This window comes from Aotus nancymaae, unplaced genomic scaffold (genome assembly GCF_030222135.1).
Source record: "Aotus nancymaae isolate 86718 unplaced genomic scaffold, 86718_ANA_hifiasm-v0.15.2.pri h1tg000051l, whole genome shotgun sequence".
NCBI classification, from domain to species: domain Eukaryota; kingdom Metazoa; phylum Chordata; class Mammalia; order Primates; family Aotidae; genus Aotus; species Aotus nancymaae.
The window spans coordinates 25630144-25637435 of NW_026988465.1; the positions used below are offsets into that span (position 1 = coordinate 25630144).

At 41.3% G+C, this 7292-nt stretch overlaps 1 non-coding gene across 1 annotated transcript; it reads right to left on the reverse strand.

Annotated features, from left to right (window-relative positions):
* Nucleotides 1–319: 319 nt before the first annotated feature.
* Nucleotides 320–391, reverse strand: TRNAA-AGC (transfer RNA alanine (anticodon AGC)). Its single transcript has one exon. It is a non-coding gene; the product is annotated as a tRNA-Ala (tRNA).
* Nucleotides 392–7292: the final 6901 nt, after the last annotated feature.

The window sequence follows — 7292 nt, forward strand, 5'->3', positions numbered from 1 at the left end:
TTATTAAATATTTCTATCCTTATCTTTTATTTCCTGCCTTTTAAATAACACTACTGCAAAACAATAATACTCCAAAGGTGACTGAGCGCGTCGATTCGGTGACGCCGTGGAAGTTTTGGAGTCGGGAGCCGTCTTTGTCTTCCAGCTCCATCTTTTCCACCTTTTGCTTAGGCAAGGCTGAGTCGTGCCAAGGCTGCGGAGTAGAAATGGAATGGTCCTAATATTAATGGCAAAACCGTTGTGAAATAGGTTTACTTTCTGTTTAAACAAGAAAAGAAAGTAAAACAATCCAAAAAGGAGGAGTTAAGGAAAAACGAGCTGGAGGTGCCGGGGATTGAACCCGGGGCCTCGTGCATGCTAAGCACGCGCTCTACCACTGAGCTACACCCCCTTGCAGAGGCCGTGCTCTCGGGAATATATTCAAGACGGAGCCCGAGCACTTTGCTGCGCTTCAGAACCATCAGCTGTGGTCAATCAAAGTCTATTTAGCTGCTTGTGAAATGCTGAATTTAGGTTTCGTGTCCCGCTTTGCTGGCCGCTGGGCGAACTGCGTTCTACACCGGAGGCGCCTCTTGACGGTCCTGGGCTCTTCCTGCTCGTCAGTCCGGAGTCACTTCCCGGCGCCGCTGGAAGAGCCCGGGACGGAACGTTTTCTCCGCGTGTGGACTCGGTTCTTCCTTCTCCGCCGCTTTAAAGAGCCGCCGAAAGCCGCAAGGACAGAGCGGCATGTGGAGACCACGGTGGACGCAGGTGGCGCGAGACGGCAGGTGGACGAGCGCGGCCGGTGCGTGGCGGGGCAGCAGCGCGTTGCACCCGCGCGTCCGTCCCCTGCCGGGGCGCGGAGCCAGCGAGGCCGGACGGCGGAGCGAGGAAACGGACCGCGCGCCAGGTCGCGCCCCTCTCGGGCAGAATCCCTCCTGGCCCCGCGGAAGACGTTCCGAGGGCGGGGTGCTCTCAGAACGATGCCGCAGGCCCCCGCCTGCCGGGCGGGCTCAGCACCCGCGTCCTCGGAGCTCCGGGCTTCGCCGCCCGGCCCAGGTCACCCGCCGCGCCTCCGCCAACGCCGCGAGAGCCGCTCAAACGGGCGGCGAGACGAGATGACGGGATGTGCTGGATAACAATTAATTATCCAATCCTGTCATCAGGATTAGACGGACGTCAATCATACTTGAATACTTAAAAAAAAAAAAAAAGTCTGCAGAGGGTCCCAGACAAGAAGAAGAACGTGGGTTTTTTCATTAAAATGTGGATTCAGGGGCACCACCGGAAAGAATGAAGGAACGGGGAAGAGCGTGGTGAGGACGTCTCGGTCCCGCGTGCCTCCCTCTCCGCACCACGTTCTTTTCTAGCACATGTGAAACATTTCTGAAAACGGACCACATCTTAAGCTACGAAGAAAAGCTCAATAAGTTCCAAAGTCGAGAAATAACCCAAATACCATTATCTGACCATCATGCAATAAAACTACAAACTGATAAAAAATAAAACTCCCTTCCACATGAAAAATGTAAAGCGTGGTATAAAACAACTCGGGTCAAGAAGGAAATACAAATTTTAATTACATAATTTCTTGAAGAGGACGAAAGTGCGAATGTGACATAGAATCTGTGAGATAGAGCTGAAGCATTCATCAGAAGAAAATTTATTCCCTCACATACCTATATCGTTAACAACAGAAAACAACAAATAAATGATAGAAAATGAACAAAATAAACCAAAAGAATGCAGAAGAAAATGAACAAAATAAACCAAAAGAATGCAGAAGGAAGGGTTAATAAGGACAAATTCAGCCAATGAGTTAGAAGCACAGTAGAACTAATAAAGAAACAAAAAAGCTGGAGATTTGAAAGTCAAATAATAAGCAAACCTCTAGGCAACAAAGAGAAAGTAAGTGCAAATACACAAAATTTGAACTAACTGGAGGAAATAATAATCAACCCAGAATACCTTTTTTCAAAATCATTAGAGATAACATAACACAACTAGCAAATGACTGGCAAACTTAGTGGATTTTGTAGATAAATGTAGCTTACCCAAATTAACCCTTGTAGAGACAGAGAGTCTAACCAGTTAAAAAAAAAAGAGCTTTACAGGCATACCCAATAAAAACGGCACCAAGCTCAAATAATTCCACAAGGAAATTCTACCAAAGTGTCAAGTATCAGAAACCACGATGCTACTTATTCAAAGTAAAAAGCCCTGCATTTTATAAAGTTAGTATAACATTGATCACAAACATTTCAGTTTAAACTGAAAATGAAAACTACAGGTCAGTTCGACATATTAAATATATGAAATGTAATGCCTAAATCTTAAATAAAATTAACAGTAAACAGAATCCGGTAGCACATTTAAAACAATAATACAGGATGTCCAAGTGGGGTTTATTCCAGGAATGTAAAGATCACTCATTATTAGGAAAGATATTAATATAATCCATCATAGTGGGAGCTGCAGGTCATTATGTTACGTAAAATAAGCCAGAGGCAGAAAGACAAATTTCCCATCTTCTCAGTCATACGTGGGAGCTAAAAAAATCGATCTCATGGAGGTAGAGAGTACAATGATAGATACCAGGATCAGGGAAGAATGTGTATGTTGGAACTGGGTATGAAGAGAGATTTGTCAATGGGTACAAACACATAAAGATAGAAGGTATAGGTTCTTTTTTTAAATTTTCGAGTTGGACTCTGGCTCTGTTGCCCAAGCTCAGTGCCATTGCACCATCCCAGCTCACTGCAACCTCCACCTCCAGGTTTAAGTGATTCTCCTGCCTTAGTCTCTGAGTATCTGGGACTGCGGGCACCTGCCACCACAGCCAGGCACTAATATTGATAGTAGAGTAGGGTGACTATAGTTAGCAACAGTGTATTGTATATTTCAAAGTAGCTAGAAGAGAGAACCTGAAACCCAACACATAGAAATGATAAATACTCAAAGTGATGGACTTAATCATTACACATTCTATACATGTAACAAAATATCACTTGTACCCCATAAATACATAAAATATTATGTACCAATCACATTTTAAAAAGAAAAAAAATCTACCATGTTGGTAAATATAAAGAGAAAAATTATACATGATTATCTCCATAGATATAGAAAAGTCACATGACAAAAGCCAACGTATATTTAATATTGTAATAGGTTGAACAGGCCCTTCAAAAATTAATGTGTACCCAGATACTCAGAATATTATCTTATTTATAAATAGGGGTCTTTGTAGATGTAATTAGATAAAGTGAGATTGTGGTAGTGAGTCTGAAAAAGAACTTGTCAGGATGATGGAGGCAAAGTGTGGAATGATGCAGCTACAAGCCAAGGACTGCTGGGAGCCTCCAGAAATTACGATGAGACAAAGATGGTTCTCTGAGACTTCAGGGGAAGCATGGTTCTGCTGGCAACTTTATTTTGAATTTGTGGCCTCCTGAACTGTAAAAGATTAAACTCTTGTTGTTTTAAGTCACCCAGTTTGTAGTGATTTGTTATAGCAGCCCTAGGAAACTAATACAAATATGCTAAAATCACTCCATAAAATATGAATTGAGCCAGGCAGCGTGGCTCATGCCTGTAATCCCAGCCCTTTGGAAGGCCATGGAGGACAGATCACTTGAGATCAGGAGTTCAAGACCAGCCTGGCCCAAATGGTGAAACCCCATCTCCACTAAAAAAAAAAAAAAAAAGCCAGGTGGGGTGGCTCACGCCTGTAATTTCAGCACTTTGGGAGGCCAAGGCAGGCAGATCACAAGGTCAGGAGTTCAAGACTAGCCTGGCCAATGTGAAACACGTCTCTACTAAAAATACAAAAATTAGCCAGGTGTGGTGGTGCACGCCTGTAGTCCCAGCTACTCGAGGCACTGAGGCAGAAGATTCACTTGAACCCGGGAGGCAGAGGTTGCAGTGAGCCAAGATCAAGCTACTGCACTCCAGCCTGGGTGATAAAGCAAGACTCTGTCCCAAAATAAATAGATAATAAATAAATAAATAATACACACATATATATATATATGAATTGATCAACACTCCTAAATATGATTTAAAATATATATACTTCAGGTCCAAAACTAGCATTTTAGTTAGTTGGGAAATACTTGAGCCTCTGCTACTAAAGACAGGAGCAAAGCAAAGACGCTTTTTCCACTGCTATTTAATATCAGGTTGGAGGCAGTTATCAAAGCAATTAACAAAGAAATGTAGTTTCAGGCATAAGACTTGAAGAGAAGCTCTGGCTAGAACTTCCAATACTATATTGAATAGGAGTGGTGAGAGAGGGCATTCTTGTCTAGTGCCAGTTTTCAAAGGGAATCCTTCCAGATTTTGCCCATTCAGTATGATATTGGCTGTGAGTTTGTCATAAATAGCTCTTATTATTTTGAGATATGTTCCATCGATACCTAATTTATTGAGAGTTTTTAGCATAAAGAGCTGTTGAATTTTGTCGAAGGCCTTCTCTGCATCTATTGAGATAATTATGTGGTTCTTGTCTTTGATTCTGTTTATGTGAGGGATTACATTTATAGATTTGCATATGCTGAACCAGCCTTGCATCCTCGGAATGAAGCCTACTTGATCATGATGGATAAGCTTTTTGATGTGCTGTTGCATTGGGTTTCCCAGTATGTTACTGAAGGTTTTTGCATCGATGTTTATCATGGATATTGGCCTGAAATTTGCTTTTTAAGTTGTGAGCAATCCGGCAAGAAAAAGAAAACAAAGTATTCAATTATGAAAAGAGGAAGTCAAATTGTCTCTATCTGCAGACAACATGATTGTATATTTAGAAGACCCCATTGTCTCAGCCCAAAATCTTCTTAAGATGATAAGCAACTTCAGCAAAGTCTCAGGATACAAAATCAATGTGCAAAAATCACAAGCATTCTTATACACCAATAACAGACTTAAAGAGAGCCAAATCATGAGCGAACTCCCATTCACAATTGCTACAAAGAGAATAAAATACCAAGGAATACAACTAACAAAGGATGTGAAGGATCTCTTCAAAGAGAACTACAAACCACCACTCAAGGAAATAAGAGGGGACACAAACAGATGGAAAAACATTCCATGCTCATGGTTAAGAAGAATCAGTATCATGAAAACAGCCATACTACCCAAAGTAATTTAAAGATTCAATGCTATCCCCATCAAGCTACCATTGACCTTCCTCACAGAATTGGAAAAAACCACCTTAAACTTCATATGGAACCAAAAAAGAGCCTGCATAACCAAGCAATCCTAAGCAAAAAGAACAAAGCTGGAGGCATCACACTACCTGACTTCAAACTATACTATAAGGCTACAGTAATCAAAACAGCATGGTACTGGTACCAAAACAGAGATATAGACCAAGGGAACAGAACAGAGGCCTCGGAAGTAATGCCACACACCTACAACTATCTGATCTTTGACAAACCTGACAAAAACAAGCAATGGGGAAAGGATTCCCCTTTTAATAAACGGTGTTGGGAAAACTGGCTAACCACACACAGAAAGCTGAAACTTACACCTTATACAAAAATTAACTCCAGGTGGATTAAAGATTTAAACATAAGACCTAACATCATAAAAACCCTAGAAGAAAACATAGGCAATACCATTTAGGACATAGGCATGGGCAAGGACTTCATGACTAAAACACCAAGAGCATTGGCAACAAAAGCCAAAATAGACAAATGGGATCTAATCATACTTAAGAGTTTCTACACAGCAAAAGAAACAATCATTAGCGTGAACCGGCAACCAACAGAATGGGAAAAAAATTTTGCAGTCTACCCATCTGACAAAGGGCTAATACCCAGAATCCACAAAGAACTAAAACAAATTTACAAGAAGAAAACAACTCCATCAAAAAGTGGGTGAAGGATATGAACAGGCACTTTTCAAAAGAAGACATTTATGTGGCCAACAGACATATGAAAAAATGCTCATCATCACTGGTCATTAGAGAAATGCAAATCAAAACCACACTGAGATACCATCTCACACCAGTTAGAATGGTGATCATTAAAAAATCTGGAGACAACAGATGCTGGAGACAATGTGGACAAATAGGAACAATTTACACAGTTGGTGGGAGTGTAAATTAGGTCAACCATTGTGGAAGACAGTGTGGTGATTCCTCAAGGATTTAGAAATAGAAATTCCATTTGACCCAGCAATCCCATTACTGGGTAGACATCCAAAGGACTACAAATCATTCTATTATAAACACACATGCACATGTATGTTTATTGCAGCACTGTTTACAATAGCAAAGACTAGGAACTAACCCGAATACCCATCAGTGATATACTGGATAAAGAAAATGTGGCACATATACAGCATGGAATACTATGCAGGCATATAAGGATGAATTCATGTTCTTTGCAGGGACATGAATGAATCTGGAAACCATCATTCTCAGCAAACTGACACAAGAAAAGTGGACCAAAGACAGCATGTTCTCAGTCATAAGTGGGTGTTGAACAATGCGAACACATGGACACAGGAAGGGGAACATCACACACTGGGGTCTGTTGGGGGGTGGGGGGCTAGGGGAGCGATAGCAGAGGGTGGGAAGGTTGAAGAGGTATAACATTAGGAGAAATACCTAACGTAGGTGACGGGGGGATGGAGGCAGCAAACCACCATGGCATGTGTATACCTATGTAACAATCCTGCAAGATCTGCACATGTACCCAGAACTTAAAGTATAATAATAAGAATTGAAGAGAAGCAGAGAAGCTGTGTTTTGATTCAGTGTTATAATTATATATCTGAAAAATCCAAAATAATAAATGAAAAACTCTCCACATATTGTCAAAGGAAAAAAAAAGTCAGGAGACAACAGATGCTGGAGAGGATGTGGAGAAATAGGAACACTTTTACACTGTTGGTGGGAGTATAAATTAGTTCAACCATTGTGGAAGACAGTGTGGCGATTCCTCAGAGATCTACAACTAGAAATATCCTTTGATCCAGCAATCCCATTACTGGGCATATGCCCAAAGGATTATAAATCATTCTATTGTAAAAACACATGCACACGTATGTTTATTGCGGCACCATTCACAATAGCAAAGACTTGGAACCCACCCAAATGTTCATCAATGATAGACTGGATAAAGAAAATGTGGCACATATACATCATGGAATACTATGCAGCCATAAAAAAGGATGAGTTCATGTCCTTTGCAGGGACATGGATGAAGCTAGAAACCATCATTCTCAGCAAACTGACACAAGAACAGTGGACCAAATACAGCAAGTTCTCACTCATAATTAGGAGTTGAACAATGGGAACACATGTA